The 25735-nt window shown below is 42.1% G+C and overlaps 1 protein-coding gene across 3 annotated transcripts in view; it reads left to right on the top strand.

Moving 5' to 3' along the window:
- Window positions 1-25735, top strand: part of stxbp4 (syntaxin binding protein 4) — a 360632-nt gene that overhangs the window by 74619 nt on the left and 260278 nt on the right. The window lies entirely within an intron of this gene.

The following is a 25735-nucleotide window of genomic DNA, read 5'->3' as shown; positions in this document are numbered from 1 at the left end:
ACACTGAAATCTATCACACCGAAATCTCTCACACTGAAATCTATCATACCAAAATCTCTCACACTGAAATCTCTCATACCGAAATCTCTCACACCGATATCTATCACACCGAAATCTCTCACACTGAAATCTCTTACACCAATATACCCCACACTGATATCTATCACACTGAAATCTCTCAAACCAAAATCTCTCACACTGAAATCTATCACACCGAAATCTCTCACACTGAAATCTATCATACCGAAATCTTTCACACCAAAATCTATCACACCGAAATCTCTCACACCAAAATCTCTTACACCGATATACCCCACACCGATATCTATCACACTGAAACCTATCGCACCGAAATCTCTGACAACGATATTTCTCACAACGATATCTCCCACATTGAAATCTCTCACATCAAAATCTCTCACATCGAAATCTCTCACATCAAAATCTCTCACACCAAAATCTCTCACAATGATATCTCCCAAATCAAAATCTCTCACACCGAAATCTCTCACACTGAAATCTCTCACACCAAAATCTCTCACACCGAAATCTCTCACACCGAAATCTCTCACACCGAAATCTATCACACTGAAATCTCTCACACTGAAATGTATCACACTGAAATCTATCACACCGAAATCTCTCACACTGAAATCTATCGTACCGAAATTTCTCACACTGAAATCTCTCATACCGATATATCCCACACTGATATCTGTCACCCCGATATACCCCACACCGATATCTCTCACACAGATATCTCCCACACCGATATCTATCACAGCGATATCTCTGACACTGATATCTCTCACAACAATATCTCCCATACCAATATTTATATCACCAAAATTTCTCACACTGATATTTCTCACGCTGATATCTCTAACTACAATACCTCCCACACCAATATCTATCGTATCTAAATATCTTGCAGCAATATCTCTCACACTGAAACCTCTCACAATGATATCTCCCACACTGAAATCTCTCATACCGAAATCTCTCACAATGACATCTCCAACATCGAAATGTCTCATACTGAAAACTCTCATACCGAAATCTCTCACACCGAAATCTATCACACCGATATACCCCACACTGATATCTGTCACCCCGATATACCCCACACCGATATCTCTCACACTGATATCTCCCACACTGATATTATTCACAGCGATATCTCTGACACTGATATCTCTCACAATAATATCTCCCACACCAATATTTATATCACCAAAATTTCTCACACTGATATTTCTCACGCCGATATCTCTAACAACAATACCTCCCACACTAATATCTATCGCATATAAATATCTTGCAGCAATATCTCTCATACTGAAATCTCTCACAATGATATCTCCCACACTGAAATCTCTCACACTGAAATCTCTCACACTGAAATCTCTCACACTGACATCTCTCACACCAAAATCTCTCACAACAATATCTCTCACATCGAAATCTCTCACATTGAAATCTCTCAGACCGAAATCTCTCACAATGATATCTCCCAAATCGAAATCTCTCGTACCGAAATCTCTCACAATGATATCTCCAACATCGAAATCTCTCATACTGAAATCTCTCACAATGGTACCAACATCGAAATCTCTCATACCGAAATCTCTCACACCGAAATCTCTCACACCGAAATCTCTCACAATGATATCTCCCACAACAAAATCTCTCACACTGAAATCTCTCATACCGAAATCTCTCACACTGAAATCTTTCACACTGAAACCTATCACACCGAAAACTCTCACACCGAAATCTATCATACCGTAATTTCTCACACCAAAATCTCTCACACCGAATCTCTCACACTGAAATCTCTCATACCAAAATCGCTCACACCGAAATCTCTCACACCAAAATCTCTCACACCGATATACCCCACACTGATATCTATCACAGCAATATCTCTGACACTGATATCTCTCACAACAATATCTCCCACAGCAATATTTATAACATCAAAATCTCTCACATTGATATCTCTCACACCGATATCTCTAACAACAAAACCTCCCACAGTAAAATCTATCGCATCGAAATCTCTTGCAGTAATATCTCTCACACTGAAATCTCTCACAACGACATCTCCCACACTGAAATCTCTCACATTGAAATCTATCACACCAAAATCTCTGACAACGATATCTCTCACAACGATATCTCCCACATCGAAATCTCTCACATCAAAATCTCTCACATCGAAATCTCTCACATCGAAATCTCTCACACCGAAATCTCCCACAATTATATCTCCCACATCAAAATCTCTCACACTGAAATCTCTCACACTGAAATTTCTCACACTAAAATCTCTCACACTGAAATCTATCACACTGAAATCTCTCACACTGAAATCTATCACACCGTAATCTCTCACACCGAAATCTCTCACAATGATATCTCCCACATCAAAATCTCTCACACTGAAATCTCTCATACCGAAATCTCTCACACTGAAATCTTTCACACTGAAACCTATCACACCGAAAACTCTCACACCGAAATCTATCATACCGTAATTTCTCACAGCAAAATCTCTCACACTGAAATTTATCACACCAAAATCTCTCACACCGAATCTCTCACACTGAAATCTCTCACACCGAAATCTCTCACACCGATATACCCCACACTGATATCTATCACACCGATATACACCACACCGATATCTATCACAGCAATATCTCTGACACTGATATCTCTCACAACAATATCTCCCACACCAATATTTATAACATCAAAATCTCTCACATTGATATCTCTCACACCGATATCTCTAACAACAATACCTCCCACAATAAAATCTATCGCATCGAAATCTCTTGCAGTAATATCTCTCACACTGAAATCTCTCACAACGATATCTCCCACACTGAAATCTCTCACATTGAAATCTATCACACCAAAACCTCTGACAACGATATCTCTCACAACGATATCTCCCACATCGAAATCTCTCACATCAAAATCTCTCACATCGAAATCTCTCACATCAAAATCTCTCACACCGAAATCTCTCACAATTATATCTCCCACATCAAAATCTCTCACACTGAAATCTCTCACACTGAAATTTCTCACACTAAAATCTCTCACACTGAAATCTATCACACTGAAATCTCTCACACTGAAATCTATCACACCGAAATCTCTCACACTGAAATCTATCATACCAAAATCTCTCACACTGAAATCTCTCACACCGAAATCTCTCACAATTATATCTCCCACATCAAAATCTCTCACACTAAAATCTCTCACACTGAAATCTATCACACTGAAATCTCTCACACTGAAATCTATCACACCGAAATCTCTCACACTGAAATCTATCATACCAAAATCCCTCACACTGAAATCTCTCATACTGAAATCTCTCACACCGAAATCTATCACACCGAAATCTCTCACACTGACATCTCTTACACCAATATACCCCACACCGATATCTATCACACTGAAATCTCTCAAACCGAAATCTCTCACACTGAAATCTATCACACCGAAATCTCTCACACTGAAATCTATCATACCGAAATCTATCACACCAAAAACTCTCACACCAAAATCTCTTACACCGATATACCCCACACCGATATCTATCAAACTGAAATCTATCACACCGAAATCTGTGACAACGATATCTCTCACAACGATATCTCCCACATTGAAATCTCTCACATCAAAATCTCTCACATCGAAATCTCTCACATCGAAATCTCTCACACTGAAATCTCTCACACTAAAATCTCTCACACCGAAATCTATCACACTGAAATCTCTCACACTGAAATCTATCACACTGAAATCTCTCACACTGAAATCTAACGTACCGAAATTTCTCACACTGAAATCTCTCATACCGATATACCCCACACTGATATCTGTCACCCCGATATCTCTCACACAGATATCTCCCACACCGATATCTATCACAGCGATATCTCTGACACTGATATCTCTCACAACAATATCTCCCATACCAATATTTATATCACCAAAATTTCTCACACTGATATTTCTCACGCTGATATCTCTAACAACAATACCTCCCACACCAATATCTATCGCATCTAAATATCTTGCAGCAATATCTCTCACACTGAAACCTCTCACAATGATATCTCCCACGCTGAAATCTCTCATACCGAAATCTCTCACACTGAAATCTCTCACACTGAAACCTCTCACAATGATATGTCCCACACTGAAATCTCTCATACCGAAACCTCTCACAATGACATCTCCAACATCGAAATGTCTCATACTGAAAACTCTCATACCGAAATCTCTCACACCGAAATCTATCACACCGAAATCTCTCACACCAAAATCTCTTACACCGATATACCCCACACCGATATCTATCACACTGAAATCTCTCATACCGAAATCTCTCACAATGACATCTCCAACATCGAAATGTCTCATACTGAAAACTCTCATACCGATATCTCTCACACCGAAATCTATCACACCGAAATCTCTCACACCAAAATCTCTTACACCGATATACCCCACACCGAAATCTATCACACCGAAATCTCTCACACCGAAATCTATCACACCGAAATCTCTCACACCGAAATCTATCGCACCGATATACCCCACACTGATATCTGTCACCCCGATATACCCCACACCGATATCTCTCACACTGATATCTCCCACACCGATATTATTCACAGCGATATCTCTGACACTGATATCTCTCACAACAATATCTCCCACACCAATATTTATATCACCAAAATTTCTCACACTGATATTTCTCACGCCGATATCTCTAACAACAATACCTCCCACACTAATATCTATCGCATATAAATATCTTGCAGCAATATCTCTCACACTGAAATCTCTCACAATGATATCTCCCACATTGAAATCTCTCACACTGAAATCTCTCACACTGAAATCTCTCATACTGAAATCTCTCACACCGAAATCTATCACACCGAAATCTCTCACACTGACATCTCTTACACCAATATACCCCACACCGATATCTATCACACTGAAATCTCTCAAACCGAAATCTCTCACACTGAAATCTATCACACCGAAATCTCTCACACTGAAATCTATCATACCGAAATCTATCACACCAAAAACTCTCACACCAAAATCTCTTACACCGATATACCCCACACCGATATCTATCAAACTGAAATCTATCACACCGAAATCTGTGACAACGATATCTCTCACAACGATATCTCCCACATTGAAATCTCTCACATCAAAATCTCTCACATCGAAATCTCTCACATCGAAATCTCTCTCACTGAAATCTCTCACACTAAAATCTCTCACACCGAAATCTATCACACTGAAATCTCTCACACTGAAATCTATCACACTGAAATCTCTCACACTGAAATCTAACGTACCGAAATTTCTCACACTGAAATCTCTCATACCGATATACCCCACACTGATATCTGTCACCCCGATATCTCTCACACAGATATCTCCCACACCGATATCTATCACAGCGATATCTCTGACACTGATATCTCTCACAACAATATCTCCCATACCAATATTTATATCACCAAAATTTCTCACACTGATATTTCTCACGCTGATATCTCTAACAACAATACCTCCCACACCAATATCTATCGCATCTAAATATCTTGCAGCAATATCTCTCACACTGAAACCTCTCACAATGATATCTCCCACGCTGAAATCTCTCATACCGAAATCTCTCACACTGAAATCTCTCACACTGAAACCTCTCACAATGATATGTCCCACACTGAAATCTCTCATACCGAAACCTCTCACAATGACATCTCCAACATCGAAATGTCTCATACTGAAAACTCTCATACCGAAATCTCTCACACCGAAATCTATCACACCGAAATCTCTCACACCAAAATCTCTTACACCGATATACCCCACACCGATATCTATCACACTGAAATCTCTCATACCGAAATCTCTCACAATGACATCTCCAACATCGAAATGTCTCATACTGAAAACTCTCATACCGAAATCTCTCACACCGAAATCTATCACACCGAAATCTCTCACACCAAAATCTCTTACACCGATATACCCCACACCGAAATCTATCACACCGAAATCTCTCACACCGAAATCTATCACACCGAAATCTCTCACACCGAAATCTATCGCACCGATATACCCCACACTGATATCTGTCACCCCGATATACCCCACACCGATATCTCTCACACTGATATCTCCCACACCGATATTATTCACAGCGATATCTCTGACACTGATATCTCTCACAACAATATCTCCCACACCAATATTTATATCACCAAAATTTCTCACACTGATATTTCTCACGCCGATATCTCTAACAACAATACCTCCCACACTAATATCTATCGCATATAAATATCTTGCAGCAATATCTCTCACACTGAAATCTCTCACAATGATATCTCCCACATTGAAATCTCTCACACTGAAATCTCTCACACTGAAATCTCTCACACTGACATCTCTCACACCAAAATCTCTCACAACAATATCTCTCACATCGAAATCTCTCACATTTAAATCTCTCATACCGAAATCTCTCACAATGATATCTCCCAAATCGAAATCTCTCATACCGAAATCTCTCACAATGATATCTCCAACGTCGAAATCTCTCATACTGAAATCTCTCACAATGGTATCTCCAACATCGAAATCTCTCATACTGAAATCTCTCACACCGAAATCTCTCATACCAAAATCTCTCACACCGAAATCTCTCACACCAAAATCTCTCACACCGATATACCCCACACTGATATCTATCACACCGATATACACCACACCGATATCTATCACAGCAATATCTCTGACACTGATATCTCTCACAACAATATCTCCCACACCAATATTTATAACATCAAAATCTCTCACATTGATATCTCTCACACCGATATCTCTAACAACAATACCTCCCACAATAAAATCTATCGCATCGAAATCTCTTGCAGTAATATCTCTCACACTGAAATCACTCACAACGACATCTCCCACACTGAAATCTCTCACATTGAAATCTATCACACCAAAATCTCTGACAACGATATCTCTCACATCGAAATCTCTCAGACCTGAATCTCTCACATCAAAGTTTCTCACACTGAAATCTTTCACACCGAAATCTCTCACAATGATATCTCCCACATCGAAATCTCTCACACCGAAATCTCCCACATCAAAATCTCTCACACTGAAATCTCTCACACTAAAATCTATCACACCGAAATCTCTCACACTGAAATCTCTTGCACCAATATACCCTGATATCTCTCACAACAATATCTCCCATACCAATATTTATATCACCAAAATTTCTCACACTGATATTTCTCACGCTGATATCTCTAACAACAATACCTCCCACACCAATATCTATCGCATCTAAATATCTTGCAGCAATATCTCTCACACTGAAACCTCTCACAATGATATCTCCCACACTGAAATCTCTCATACCGAAATCTCTCACACTGAAATCTCTCACACTGAAACCTCTCACAATGATATGTCCCACACTGAAATCTCTCATACCGAAATCTCTCACACTGAAATCTCTCACACTGAAACCTCTCACAATGATATGTCCCACACTGAAATCTCTCATACCGAAATCTCTCACAATGACATCTCCAACATCGAAATGTCTCATACTGAAAACTCTCATACCGAAATCTCTCACACCGAAATCTATCACACCGAAATCTCTCACACCAAAATCTCTTATACCGATATACCCCACACCGATATCTATCACACTGAAATCTCTCATACCGAAATCTCTGACAACGATATCTCTCACAACGATATCTCCCACATTGAAATCTCTCACATCAAAATCTCTCAAATCGAAATCTCTCACATCGAAATCTCTCACACCAAAATCTCTCACAATGATATCTCCCACATCAAAATCTCTCACACCGAAATCTCTCACACTGAAATCTCTCACACCAAAATCTCTCACACCGAAATCTATCACACTGAAATCTCTCACACTGAAATCTATCACACCGAAATCTCTCACACTGAAATCTATCGTACCGAAATTTCTCACACTGAAATCTCTCATACCGATATCTCACACACTGAAATCTCCAACACCGAAATCTCTCCCACTGAAATCTCTCCCAACGATATCTCCCACACCGAATTCTCTCACACTGAATTCTCTCTCACCGAATTCTCTCACGCCAAAATCTATCACACTGATATCTCTCACACTGATATCTCTCACACTGAAATCTCTCACATTGAAATCTATCACACTGAAATCTCTCTCACTGAAATCTCTCACATCGATATCTCACACACTGAAATCTCTCACACTGATTTCTCTCAGACTGATTTCTCTCACACCGAATTCTCTCACACCGAAATCTATCACACTGAAATCTATCTCACTGAAATCTATCACACCGAAATCTCTTACACTGAAGTCTCTCACACTGAAATCTATCACACCGATATCTCTCTCACTGATATTTCTCACACCGATTTCTAACTCACACCGATATCTCTCACACCGATATCTAACTCACACTGATACCTAACTCACACCGATATTTCTCTCACTGATATCTGTCATGCCAATATCTATCGCACCGATATCTATCATGCCGATATCTCTCACACCGATATATCTCACACCGACATACCCCGCAACGATATCTCTCACACAGATATCTCCCACACCGAAATCTATCACAGCGATATCTCTGACACTGATATCTCTCACAACAATATCTCCCACACCAATATTTATAACACCAAAATCTCTCACACTGATATCTCTCACACTGATATCTCTAACAACAATACCTCCCACACCAATATCTATCGCATCTAAATCTCTTGCAGCAATATCTCTCACACTGACATCTCTCACAACGATATCTCTCACACAGATATCTATCACAGCAATATCTCTGACACTGATATCTCTCACAACAATATCTCCCACATCAATAATTATAACACCAAAATCTCTCACACTGATATCTCTCACACTGATATCTCTAACAACAATACCTCCCACACCAATATCTATCGCATTGAAATCTCTTGCAGCAATATCTCTCACACTGATATCTCTCAAACTGAAATCTCTCGCATTGAAATCTATCACACTGAAATCTCTCTCACTGAAATCTCTCACACCGATATCTCACACACTGAAATCTCTCACACTGAAATCTCTCACACCGATTTCTCTCACACCGAATTCTCTCACAGCAAAATCTATCACACTGAAATCTCTCTCACTGAAATCTCTCACACCGATATCTCACACGCTGAAATCTCTCACACTGAAATCTCTTACACCGATTTCTCTCAGACCGAATTCTCTCACACCAAAATCTATCACACTGAAATCTCTCTCACTGAAATCTCTCACACTGATATCTCACACACTGAAATCTCTCACACTGAAATCTCTCACACCGATTTCTCTCGCACCGAATTCTCTCACACCGAAATCTCTCACACCAAAATCTCTCACACCGAAATCTCTCACAATGACATCTCCCACATCGAAATCTCTCATACCCAAATCTCTCACAATGATATCTCCAACATCGAAATCTCTCATACCGAAATCTCTCACACCGAAATCTCTCACAATGATATCTCCCACATCGAAACCTCTCACACCGAAATCTCTCACAATGATATCTCCAACATTGAAATCTCTCATACCAAAATCTCTCATACTGAAATCTCTCACACCGAAATCTCTCACACCGAAATCTATCACACCGAAATCTCTCACACTGATATCTATCGCACCAAAATCTCTCGCACTGATATCTATCACACTGATATCTCCCACACTGATATCTCTCGCTCTGATATCTCTCACACTGAAATCTCTCACACTGATATCTCTCACACTGATATCTCTCACACTGATATCTATCATACCGCTATCTCACACTGATATCTATCACTTCGATATCTCTCACACTGATATCTCTCACGCACATATCTATCACACCGATATCTATCACACCGATATCTCACACACTGATATCTACCACAACGATATCTATCACACTAATATCTATTGCACCGATATCTCTCACAATGATATCTCCAACACCGATATCTTTCACACCAATATCTGTCACACCGATAGCTCTCAGAATGATATCTCTCACACTAAAATCTCTCAAACCAATATTTCTCACACTGATATCTATCACACCGATATCTCTCACACAGATATCTCTCACACAGATATCTCTCACACTGATATCTCACACACTGATATCTATCATACTGATATCTATCACACTGAAATCTCTCACACTAAAATCTATCACACTTAAATCTATCACACTGAAATCTATCACACCGAAATCTCTCACACTAATATCTATCGCACCAAAATCTCCCGCACTGATATCTATCACACTGGTATCTCCTACACTGATATCTATCACACTGAAACCTCTCACACTGATATATTTCTAACACTGATATCTCTCACACCGATATCTTTCACACCGTTATCTCTCACACTGATATCTATCACACTGAAATCTCTCACACTGAAATCTACACACTTAAATCAATCACACTGAAATCTATCTCACCGAAATCTTTCACACTGCTATCTCTTGCACCAAAATCTCTCGCACTGATATCTATTACACTGATATCTCCCACACTGATATCTATCACACTGATATCTATCACACTGGTATCTCCCACACTGAATTCTCTAACACCAAATTCTCTCATACCGAAATCTCTCACACCGAAATCTCTTACTCCGATATCTCTCACACCGAAGTCTCTTACACCGATATCTCTCATACTGAAATCTCTCACGCTGAAATCTCTCACACTGAAATCTCTCACACTAAAATCTCTGACAACATCTCTCAAACTGATATTTCTTGTATTGATATCTCTCAAACCGGTGTCTAACTCACACCGATATCTAACTCACACCAATATCTATCACATTGATATCTAACTCACACCGATATCTCTCACACCGATATCTAATCACACCGATATTTCTCACACTGATATCGCTCACGCCAATATCAATCGCACCGATATCTATCATGCCGATATCTCTCACACTGATATGTCTCACACCAATATCTCTCACACCGATATCAAGCTCACACCAATATCTAACTCACACCGATATCTCTCACACCATATCTCTCACACCGATATCTCTCACACTGAAATCTATGAAACCAAAATCTCTTACACTGATAACTCTCCCAATAAATCTCCCACACCGATATCTATCACATCGAAATCTCCAACACCGAAATCTCTCCCACTGAAATCTCTCCCAATGATATCACCCACACCGAATTCTCTCGCACTGAAATCTCTCACACCGATATCTCTCACACCGATATCTCACACACTGAAATCTCTCACAACGATTTCTATCACACCGAATTCTCTCACACCGAAATCTATCATGCTGAAATCTATCGCACTGAAATCTATTACACCGAAATCTCTTACACCGAAGTCTCTCACACCGATATCTAACTCACACCGATATCTCTCACACCGATATCTATCACACTGATATCTAACTCACACTGATATCTCTCACACCGACATCTAGCTCACACTGGTATCTAACTCACACTGATATCTCTCACACCGATATCTAACCTCACATCGATATCTCACACATCGATATCTAACTCAAAACGATATCTAACTCATACCAATATCTCTCACACCGATATCTAACTCACATCGATATCTAACTCACACCGATATCTAGCTCACACTGATATCTAACTCACACTGATATCTCTCACACCGATATCTAACCTCACATCGATATCTCACACATCGATATCTAACTCAAAACAATATCTAACTCATACCAATATCTCTCACACCGATATCTAACTCACATCGATATCTAACTCACACCGAAATCTCTCACATCTATATCTCTCACACTGATGTCTAACTCAAGCGATAACTAACTCACAGCGATATCTCTCACACCGATATCTCTCACACCGATATCTCTCACACTGATATCTCTCACACCAATATCTCTCACACTGAATTCTATCAAACCAAAATCTCTCACACTGATATCTCTCCCAACAAATCTCCCACACCGATATCTATCACACCGAAATCTCCAACACCGAAATCTCTCCCACTGAAATCTCTCACAACGATATCTCCCACACCGAAATCCCTCACACCGAAATCCCTCACACCGAATTCTCTCACACCGAAATCTATCACACCGAAATCTCTGACACTGAAATCTGTCACTCCGAAATCTCTCATACTGAAATCTCTCACACCGATATCTCCCACACTGAAATCTCTCACACTGAGATCTCTCTCACTGAAATCTCTCACGCCGAAATCTATCACACTGAAATCTATGACACTGAAATCTATCACACCGAATTCTCACACCGAAATCTATCACACTGAAATCTATCGTGCTGAAATCTATCACACCGAAATCTCTTACAGCGAAGTCTCTCACACCGATATCTAACTCACACCGATATCTCTCACACCGATATCTAACCTCACATCGATATCTCACACATCGATATCTAACTCAAAACGATATCTAACTCATACCAATATCTCTCACACCGATATCTAAATCACACCAATCTCTCACACCGATATCTAACTCACACCGATATCTAACTCACACCGAAATCTCTCACATCTATATCTCTCACACTGATGTCTAACTCAAGCGATAACTAACTCACAGCGATATCTCTCACACCGATATCTCTCACACTCATATCTCTCACACTGAAATCTATCAAACCAAAATCTCTCACACTGATCTCTCTCCCAACAAATCTCCCACACCGATATCTATCACACCGAAATCTCCAACACCAAAATCACTCCCACTGAAATCTCTCACAACGATATCTCCCACACCGAAATCTATCACACCGAAATCCCTCACACCGAAATCCCTCACACCGAATTCTATCACACCGAAATCTCTGACACTGAAATCTCTGACACTGAAATCTGTCACTCCGAAATCTCTCATACTGAAATCTCTCACACCGATATCTCCCACACTGAAATCTCTCACACCGAAATCTATCACACTGAAATCTATCGCACTGAAATCTATCACACCGAAATCTCTTACACCGAAGTCTCTCTCATTGATATCTCTCACACCGATATCTAACTCACACCGATATCTATCACACTGATATCTAACTCACAACGCTATCTCTCACACTGATATCTAACTCACACCGATATCTAGCTCACACTGGTATCTAACTCACACCGATATCTCACACATCGATATCTAACTCAAAACGATATCTAACTCACACCAATATCTCTCACCGATATCTAACTCACACCGATATCTAACTCACACCAATATCTAACTCACACCGAAATCTCTCACACCTATATCTCTCACACCGATATCTAACTCAAGCGATATCTAACTCACAGCGATATCTCTCACACAGATATCTCTCACACTGATATCTCTCACACCGATATCTCTCACACCAATATCTCTCACACTGATATCTCTCACACTCATATCTCTCACACTAAAATCTATCAAACCAAAATCTCTCACACTGATATCTCTCCCAACAAATCTCCAACACCGAAATCTCTCCCACCGAAATCACTCACAACGATATCTCCCACACCGAATCTGTCACACCGAATTCTCTCACACTGAAACCTATCACACCGAAACCTATCACACCGAAATCTATCACACCGAAATCTATCACACCGAAATCTCTGACACTGAAATCACTGACACTGAAATCTCTCACACTGAAATCTGTCACATCAAAATCTCTCTCACTGAAATCTATCACATTGAAATCTCTCTCACTGAAATCTCCCATACTGAAACCTCTCACACCAAAATCTCTGACAACAACATCTCTCAAACTAATATTCCTTACAAGGATATCTCTCACACCGATATCTATCACACTGTTATCTATCTCACACCAATATCTATCACACTGATATCTAACTCATACAGATATTTAACTCACACCGATATCTAACCTCACACCGATATCTAACCTCACACCAATATCTCTCACACCGATATCTAACTCACACCAATATCTAACTCACACCGATATCTCTCATACCGATATCTAACTCACACCGATATCTAACTCACACAGATATCTAACTCACACCGATATCAAACTCACACCAATATCTAACTCACACCGATATCTCTCACACCGATATCTAACTCACACCAATATCTAACTCACACCAATATCTCTTACACCGAAATCTCTCACACCGAAATCTCTTACTCCGATATCTCTCACACTGAAATCTCTCACACTGAAATCTATCACATCAAAATCTCTCACATCGAAATCTCCCACACTGAAATCTCTCACACCGAGATCTCTCTCACTGAAAACTCTCACACCGAAATCTATCACACTGAAATCTATCGCACTGAAATCTATCACACCGAATTCTCTCACACCGAAATCTATCACACTGAAATCTATCGCACTGAAATCTATCACACCGAAATCTCTTACACCGAAGTCTCTCACACCGATATCTAACTCACACCGATATCTCTCACACCGATATCTCTCACACCGATATCTATCACACTGATATCTAACTCACACTGATATCTCTCACACCGACATCTAACACACACTGATATCTAACTCACACCGATATCTAGCTCACACTGGTATCTAACTCACACTAATATATCTCACACCGATATCTAACCTCACATCGATATCTCACACATCGATATCTAACTCAAAACGATATCTAACTCATACCAATATCTCTCACACCGATATCTAAATCACACCAATCTCTCACACCGATATCTAACTCACACCGATATCTAACTCACTCCGAAATCTCTCACATCTATATCCCTCACACTGATGTCTAACTCAAGCGATAACTAACTCACAGCGATATCTCTCACACCGATATTTCTCACACCGATATCTCTCACACTGATATCTCTCACACTAATATCTCTCACATTGAAATCTCTCACACTGAAATCTATCAAACCAAAATCTCTCACACTGATCTCTCTCCCAACAAATCTCCCACACCGATATCTATCACACCGAAATCTCCAATACCGAAATCTCTCCCACTGAAATCTCTCACAATGATATCTCCCACATCAAAATCCCTCACACCGAAATCCCTCACACCGAAATCCCTCACACCGAATTCTCTCACACCGAATTCTATCACACCGAAATCTCTGACACTGAAATCTCTGACACTGAAATCTGTCACTCCGAAATCTCTCACACCGATATCTCCCACACCGATATCTCCCACACTGAAATCTCTCACACCGAGATCTCTCTCACTGAAATCTCTCACACCGAAATCTATCACACTGAAATCTATCGCACTGAAATCTATCACACCGAAATCTCTTACACCGAAGTCTCTCTCATTGATATCTCTCACACCAATATCTAACTCACAACGCTATCTCTCACACTGATATCTAACTCACACCGATATCTAGCTCACACTGGTATCTAACTCACACCGATATCTCACACATCGATATCTAACTCAAAACGATATCTAACTCACACCGATATCTCTCACCGATATCTAACTCACACCGATATCTAACTCACACCGATATCTAACTCACACCGAAATCTCTCACACCAATATCTCTCACACTGATATCTCTCACACTGATATCTCTCACACTAAAATCTATCAAACCAAAATCTCTCACACTGATATCTCTCCCAACAAATCTCCAACACCGAAATCTCTCCCACCGAAATCACTCACAACGATATCTCCCACACCGAATCTGTCACACCGAATTCTCTCACACTGAAACCTATCACACCGAAACCTATCACACCGAAATCTATCACACCGAAATCTCTGACACTGAAATCACTGACACTGAAATCTCTCACACTGAAATCTGTCACACTGAAATCTGTCACATCAAAATCTCTCTCACTGAAATCTATCACACCGATATCTCTCACACTGAAATCTATCACATTGAAATCTCTCTCACTGAAATCTCTCATACTGAAACCTCTCACACCAAAATCTCTGACAACAACATCTCTCAAACTAATATTCCTTACACGGATATCTCTCACACCGATATCTATCACACTGTTATCTATCTCACACCAATATCTATCACACTGATATCTAACTCATACAGATATTTAACTCACACCGATATCTAACCTCACACCGATATCTAACCTCACACCGATATCTCTCACACCGATATCTAACTCACACCAATATCTAACTCACACCGATATCTAACTCACACCAATATCTAACTCACACCAATATCTCTTACACCGAACTCTCTCACACCGAAATCTCTTACTCCGATATCTCGCACACTGAAATCTCTCACACTGAAATCTATCACATCAAAATCTCTCACATCGAAATCTCTCACACTGAAATCTCTCACACTGAAATCTCTCACACCGAAATCTATCACATCAAATCTCTCACATCGAATTCTCTCACACTGAAATCTCTCGCACTGAAATCTATCACATCAAAATCTCTCACATCGAATTTTCTCACACTGAAATCTCTCACACAGAAATCTCTCACACCAATATCTCTCACACTGATATCTACCACACTGAAATCTATCACACCAAAATCTCTCTCAATGAAATCTCCAACACCGAAATCTCTCACACTGAAATCTCTCACACCAAAATCTTTGACAACATCTCTCAAACTGATATTTCTTGTACTGATATCTCTCACACCAATATCTAACTCACACCGATATCTCTCACACCGATATCTAACTCACACCAATACCTCTCACACCGATATCTCTCACACTGATATCTCTCAAACTGAAATCTGTCAAACCAAAATCTCTCATACTGATATCTCACCCAACAAATCTCCCACACCGATATCTATCTCACCGAAATCTCCAACACCAAAATCTCTCCCACTGAAATCTCTCACAACGATATCTCCCACACCGAATCTCTCATACCTAAATCTCTCACACCAAAATCTCTCCCACCGAAATCTCTCACAACGATATCTCCCACACTGAATCTCTCATACCTAAATCTCTCACACCAACATCTCCAACACCAAAATCTCTCCCACTGAAATCTCTCCCACTGAAATCTCTCACACTGAAATCTCTCACACTGAAATCTCTCACACCAAAATCTCTGACAACATCTCTCAAACTGATATTTCTTACACTGATATCTCTCACACCGATATCTCTCACACCGATATCTCTCACACCGATATCTAACTCACACTGATATCTAATTCACACTGATATCAAACTCACACTGATATCTAACTCACATCGATATCTCTCACACCGATATCTAACTCACCCCGATATCTCTCACACCAATATCTAACTCACACCGATATCTAACTCACACTGAAATCTCTCACACCAATATCTAACTCACACCGATATCTAAAGCACACCGATGTCTCTCACACCGATATCTAACTCACACCGATATCTCTCACACCGATATCTCTCACACCGATATCTAACTCACACCGACATCTAAGTAACACCGATATCTCTCACACCGATATCTAACTCACACTGATATCTCTCACCGATATCTAACTCACACCAATATCTCTCACAACGATATTTAACTCACACTGATATCTCTCACACCGATATTTAACTCACATTGATATTCAACTCACACCGATGTCTAACGCACACCGATATCTGACACCGACACCGATATCTGACACCGATGTATAACTTCACACTGATGTCTAACCTCACACCGATATCTGACACCGATATCTGACACTGATGTCTAACTCACACCGATATCTGACACCGATGTCTTACTCACACCGATATCTGACACCGATGTCTAACACACACCGATGTCTAACCTCACACTGATATCTGACACCGATGTCTAACTCACACCGATGTCTAACCTCACACCAATATCTGACACCGATGTCTAACTCACACCGATATCTGACACCGATATCTGACACCGATGTATAATCTCACACTGATGTCTAACTCACACCGATATCTGACATCGATATCTAACTCACACCGATATCTGACACCGATGTCTAACCTCACACCGATATCTGACACTGATGTCTAACTCACACCGATATCTGACACCGATGTCTAACCTCACACCGATATCTGACACCGATATCTGACACCGATGTCTATCTCACACCGATATCTGACACCGATGTCTAACCTCACACTGATATCTGACACCGATATCTGACACCGATGTTTAACTCACACCAATATCTGACACCGATGTCTAACCTCACACCGATATCTGACACCGATGTCTAACCTCACACCGATATCTGTCACCGATAACTGACACCGATGCCTAACCTCACACCAATATCTGACACCGATGTCAAACCTCACACCGATATCTGACACCGATGTCTAACCTCACACCGATATCTGTCACCGATATCTAACCTCACACTGATATCCGACACCGATGTCTAACCTCACACCAATATCTGACACCGATGTCAAACCTCACACCGATATCTGACACCGATGTCTAACCTCACATCGATATCTGTCACCGATATCTGACACCGATGTCTAACCTCACACTGATATCTGACACTGATGTCTAACCTCACACCGATATCTGTCACCGATATCTAACCTCACACCGATATCTGTCACCGATATCTGACACCGATGTCTAACCTCACACTGATATCTGACACCGATGTCTAACCTCACACTGATATCTGACACCGATGTCTAACCTCACACTGATATCTGACACCGATGTCTAACCTCACACCGATATCTGACACCGATGTCTAACCTCACACCGATATCTGTCACCGATATCTGACACCAAAGTCTAACCTCACACCGATATCTGACACCGATGTCTAACCTCACACCGATATCTGTCACCGATATCTGACACCGATGTCTAACCTCACACCGATATCTGACACCGATGTCTAACCTCACACCGATATCTGACACTGATGTCTAACCTCACACCGATGTCTAACCTCACACCGATGTCTGACACCGATATCTGACACCGATGTCTAACCTCACACCAATATCTGACACCAATGTCTAACCTCACACCGATATCTAACCTCACACCGATGTCTGACACCGATATCTGACACCGATGTCTAACCTCACACCGATGTCTGACACCAATGTCTAACTCACACCGATATCTGACACCGATGTCTAACTCACAACAATATCTGACACCAATGTCTGACACCGATGTCAAACCTCACACCGATATCTGACACCGATATCTGACACCGATGTCTAACTCACACCGATGTCTAACCTCACACCGATATCTGACACCGATGTCTAACCTCACTCTGATATCTGACACCGATGTCTAACTCACACCGATGTCTAACCTTACACCGATATCTGACACCGATGTCTAACCTCACACCGATATCTGACACCAATGTCAAACCTCACACCGATATCTGACACTGATGTCTAACCTCACACCGATATCTGACACCGATATCTAACCTCACACCGATATCTGACACCGATATCTGACACCGATGTCTAACCTCACACCGATATCTGACACTGATGTCTAACCTCACACCGATATCTGACACCGATGTCTAACCTCACACCGATGTCTGACACTGATGTCTAACCTCACACCGATGTCTAACCTCACACTGATATCTAACACCGATGTCTACTCTCACACCGATATCTGACACCGATGTCTAACTCACACCGATATCTGACACCGATGTCTAACCTCACACCGATATCTGTCACCAATGTCTGACACCGATGTCTAACCTCACACCGATATCTGACACCGATATCTAACCTCAAACCGATATCTGACACCGATGTCTAACCTCACACTGATATCTGACACCGATATCTGACACCGATGTCTAACCTCACACTGATATCTGACACCGATGTCTAACCTCACACCGATATCTCACACCGATATCTGACACCGATGTCTAACCTCATACCGATATCTGACACCGATATCTGACACCGATGTCTAACCTCACACCGATATCTGACACCGATGTCTAACCTCACACTGATATCTGACACCGATGTCTAACCTCACACCGATATCTGACACCAATATCTGACACCGATGTCTAACCTCACACTGATATATGACACCGATATCTGACACCGATGTCTAACCTCATACCGATATCTGACACCGATGTCTAACCTCACACCGATATCTGACACCGATATCTGACACCGATGTCTAACCTCACACCGATATCTGACACCGATATCTGACACCGATGTCTAACCTCACACCGATATCTGACACCGATATCTGACACCGATGTCTAACCTCACACTGATATCTGACACCGATATCTGACACCGATGTCTAACCTCACACCGACATCTGACACTGATATCTGACAGCAATGTCTAACCTCACACCGATATCTGACACCGATATCTGACACCGATGTCTAACCTCACACCGATATCTGACACCGATATCTGACACCGATGTCTAACCTCACACCGATATCTGACAGCGATGTCTAACCTCACACTGATATCTGACACCGATATCTGACACCGATGTCTAACCTCACACCGATGTCTAACTCACCCGACATCTGACACCGATGTCTAACCTCACACCGATATCTGACACCGATGTCTAACCTCACACCGATATCTGACACCGATGTCTAACCTCACACCGATATCTGACACCGATGTCTAACCTCACACCCATGTCTAACCTCACACCGATATCTGACACCGATGTCTAACCTCACACCGATATCTGACACCGATATCTAACCTCACACCGATATCTGACACCGATATCTGACACCGATGTCCAACCTCACACCGATATCTGACACCGATGTCTAACCTCACACCGATATCTGACACCGATGTCTAACCTCACACCGATGTCTGACACTGATGTCTAACCTCACACCGATATCTGACACCGAGGTCTAACTCACACCGATATCTGACACCGACACCGATATCTGACACCGACACCGATATGTGACACCGATGTCTAACTCACACCGATGTCTAACCTCACACTGATATCTAACACCGATGTCTAACTCACACCGATGTCTAACCTCACACTGATATCTAACACCGATGTCTAACTCACACCGATATCTGACACCGATGTCTAACCTCACACCGATATCTGTCACCGATGTCTGACACCGATGTCTAACCTCACACCAATATCTGACACCGATGTCAAACCTCACACCGATATCTGACACCGATGTCTAACCTCACACCGATATCTGTCACCGATATCTGACACCGATGTCTAACCTCACACTTATATCTGACACCGATATCTGACACCGATGTCAAACCTCACTCTGATATCTGACACCGATGTCTAACTCACACCGATGTCTAACCTCACACCGATATCTGACACCAATGTCAAACCTCACACCGATATCTGACACTGATGTCTAACCTCACACCGATATCTGACACCGATATCTAACCTCACACCGATATCTGACACCGATGTCTAACCTCACACCGATGTCTGACACTGATGTCTAACCTCACACCGATGTCTAACCTCACACTGATATCTAACACCGATGTCTACTCTCACACCGATATCTGACACCGATGTCTAACTCACACCGATATCTGACACCGATGTCTAACCTCACACCGATATCTGTCACCAATGTCTGACACCGATGTCTAACCTCACACCGATATCTGACACCGATATCTAACCTCACACCGATATCTGACACCGATGTCTAACCTCACACTGATATCTGACACCGATATCTGACACTGATGTCTAACCTCACACTGATATCTGACACTGATGTCTAACCTCACACCGATATCTCACACCGATATCTGACACCGATGTCTAACCTCATACCGATATCTGACACCGATATCTGACACCGATGTCTAACCTCACACCGATATCTGACACCGATGTCTAACCTCACACCGATATCAGACACCGATATCTGACACCGATGTCTAACCTCACACCGATATCTGACACCGATACCTGACACCGATGTCTAACCTCACACTGATATCTGACACCGATATCTGACACCGATGTCTAACCTCACACCGACATCTGACACTGATATCTGACACCAATGTCTAACCTCACACCGATGTCTGACACTGATGTCTAACCTCACACCGATATCTGACACCGAGGTCTGACACCGATGTCTAACCTCACACTGATATCTGACACCGATATCTAACTCACACCGATATCTGACACCGATGTCTAACCTCACACCGATATCTGTCACCGATGTCTGACACCGATGTCTAACCTCACACCGATATCTGACACCGATGTCTAACCTCACACCGATATCTGTCACCAATATCTGACACCGATGTCTAACCTCACACCGATATCTGACACCGATGTCTAACCTCACACTGATATCTGACACCGATATCTGACACCGATGTCTAACCTCACACTGATATCTGACACCGATGTCTAACCTCACACTGATATCTCACACCGATATCTGACACCGATGTCTAACCTCACACTGATATCTGACACCGATGTCTAACCTCACACCGATATCTGACACCGATGTCTAACCTCACACCGATGTCTAACCTCACACCGATATCTCACACCGATATCTGACACCGATGTCTAACCTCACACCGATATCTGACACCGATATCTGACACCGATGTCTAACCTCACACCGATATCTGACACCGATGTCTAACCTCACACCGATATCTGACACCGATGTCTAACCTCACACTGATATCTGACACCGATGTCTAACCTCACACCGATATCTGACACCAATATCTGACACCGATGTCTAACCTCACACTGATATATGACACCGATATCTGACACCGATGTCTAACCTCACACCGATATCTGACACCGATGTCTAACCTCACACCGATATCTGACACCGATATCTGACACCGATGTCTAACCTCACACCGATATCAGACACCGATATCTGACACCGATGTCTAACCTCACACCGATATCTGACACCGATACCTGACACCGATGTCTAACCTCACACTGATATCTGACACCGATATCTGACACCGATGTCTAACCTCACACCGACATCTGACACTGATATCTGACACCAATGTCTAACCTCACACCGATATCTGACACCGATATCTGACACCGATGTCTAACCTCACACCGATATCTGACACTGATATCTGACACCGATGTCTAACCTCACACCGATATCTGACAGCGATGTCTAACCTCACACTGATATCTGACACCGATATCTGACACCGATGTCTAACCTCACACCGATGTCTAACTCACCCGACATCTGACACCGATGTCTAACCTCACACCGATATCTGACACCGATGTCTAACCTCACACCGATATCTGACACCGATGTTTAACCTCACACTGATATCTGACACCGATGTCTAACTCACACCGATGTCTAACCTCACACCGATATCTGACACCGATGTCTAACCTCACACCGATATCTGACACCGATATCTAACCTCACACCGATATCTGACACCGATATCTGACACCGATGTCTAACCTCACACCGATGTCTGACACTGATGTCTAACCTCACACCGATATCTGACACGGAGGTCTAACTCACACCGATATCTGACACCGACACCGACACCGATATGTGACACCGATGTCTAACTCACACCGATGTCTAACCTCACACTGATATCTAACACCGATGTCTAATCTCACACCGATATCTGTCACCGATGTCTGACACCGATGTCTAACCTCACGCTGATATCTGACACCGATGTCTAACTCACACCGATATCTGACACCGATGTCTAACCTCACACTGATATCTGACACCGATGTCTAACTCACACTGATATCTGACACCGATGTCTAACCTCACACCGATGTCTGACACTGATGTCTAACCTCACACCGATATCTGACACCGAGGTCTGACACCGATGTCTAACCTCACACTGATATCTGACACCGATATCTAACTCACACCGATATCTGACACCGATGTCTAACCTCACACCGATATCTGTCACCGATGTCTGACACCGATGTCTAACCTCACACCGATATCTGACACCGATGTCTAACCTCACACCGATATCTGTCACCAATATCTGACACCGATGTCTAACCTCACACCGATATCTGACACCGATGTCTAACCTCACACTGATATCTGACACCGATATCTGACACCGATGTCTAACCTCACACTGATATCTGACACCGATGTCTAACCTCACACTGATATCTCACACCGATATCTGACACCGATGTCTAACCTCACACTGATATCTGACACCGATGTCTAACCTCACACCGATATCTGACACCGATGTCTAACCTCACACCGATGTCTAACCTCACACCGATATCTCACACCGATATCTGACACCGATGTCTAACCTCACACCGATATCTGACACCGATATCTGACACCGATGTCTAACCTCACACCGATATCTGACACCAATGTCTAACCTCACACCGATATCTGACACCGATATCTGACACCGATGTCTAACCTCACACTGATATCTGACACCGATATCTGACACCGATGTCTAACCTCACACCGATATCTGACACCGATGTCTAACCTCACACCGATGTCTAACCTCACACCGATATCTCACACCGATATCTGACACCGATGTCTAACCTCACACCGATATCTGACACCGATATCTGACACCGATGTCTAACCTCACACCGATGTCTAACCTCACACCGATATCTGACACCGATGTCTAACCTCACACCGATATCTGACACCGATGTCTAACCTCACACCGATATCTGACACCGATATCTGACACCGATGTCTAACCTCACACCGATATCTGACACCAATGTCTAACCTCACACTGATATCTGACACCGATATCTGACACCGATGTCTAACCTCACACTGATATCTGACACCGATATCTGACACCGATGTCTAACCTCACACCGATATCTGACACCGATATCTGACACCGATGTCTAACCTCACACCGATATCTGACACCGATATCTGACACCGATGTCTAACCTCACACCGATATCTGACACCGATGTCTAACCTTACACTGATATCTGACACCGATATCTGACACCGATGTCTAACCTCACACCGATATCTGACACCGATATCTGACACCGATGTCTAACCTCACACCGATATCTGACACCAATGTCTAACCTCAGACCGATATCTGACACCGATGTCTAACCTCACACCGATGTCTAACCTCACACCGATATCTGACACCGATGTCTAACCTCACACCGATATCTGACACCGATATCTGACACCGATGTCTAACCTCACACCGATGTCTAACCTCACACCGATATCTGACACCGATGTCTAACCTCACACCGATATCTGACACCGATGTCTAACCTCACACCGATATCTGACACCGATATCTGACACCGATGTCTAACCTCACACCGATATCTCACACCGATGTCTAACCTCACACCGATATCTGACACCGATATCTGACACCGATGTCTAACCTCACACCGATGTCTAACTCACCCGACATCTGACA

The sequence above is a fragment of the Chiloscyllium plagiosum genome, unplaced genomic scaffold (genome assembly GCF_037043375.1).
Source record: "Chiloscyllium plagiosum isolate Xiang-an unplaced genomic scaffold, Cpla_swu_hap1 HiC_scaffold_25, whole genome shotgun sequence".
Classification (NCBI taxonomy): Eukaryota; Metazoa; Chordata; class Chondrichthyes; order Orectolobiformes; family Hemiscylliidae; genus Chiloscyllium; species Chiloscyllium plagiosum.
This window is presented reverse-complemented; position numbering and strand designations above follow the sequence as displayed.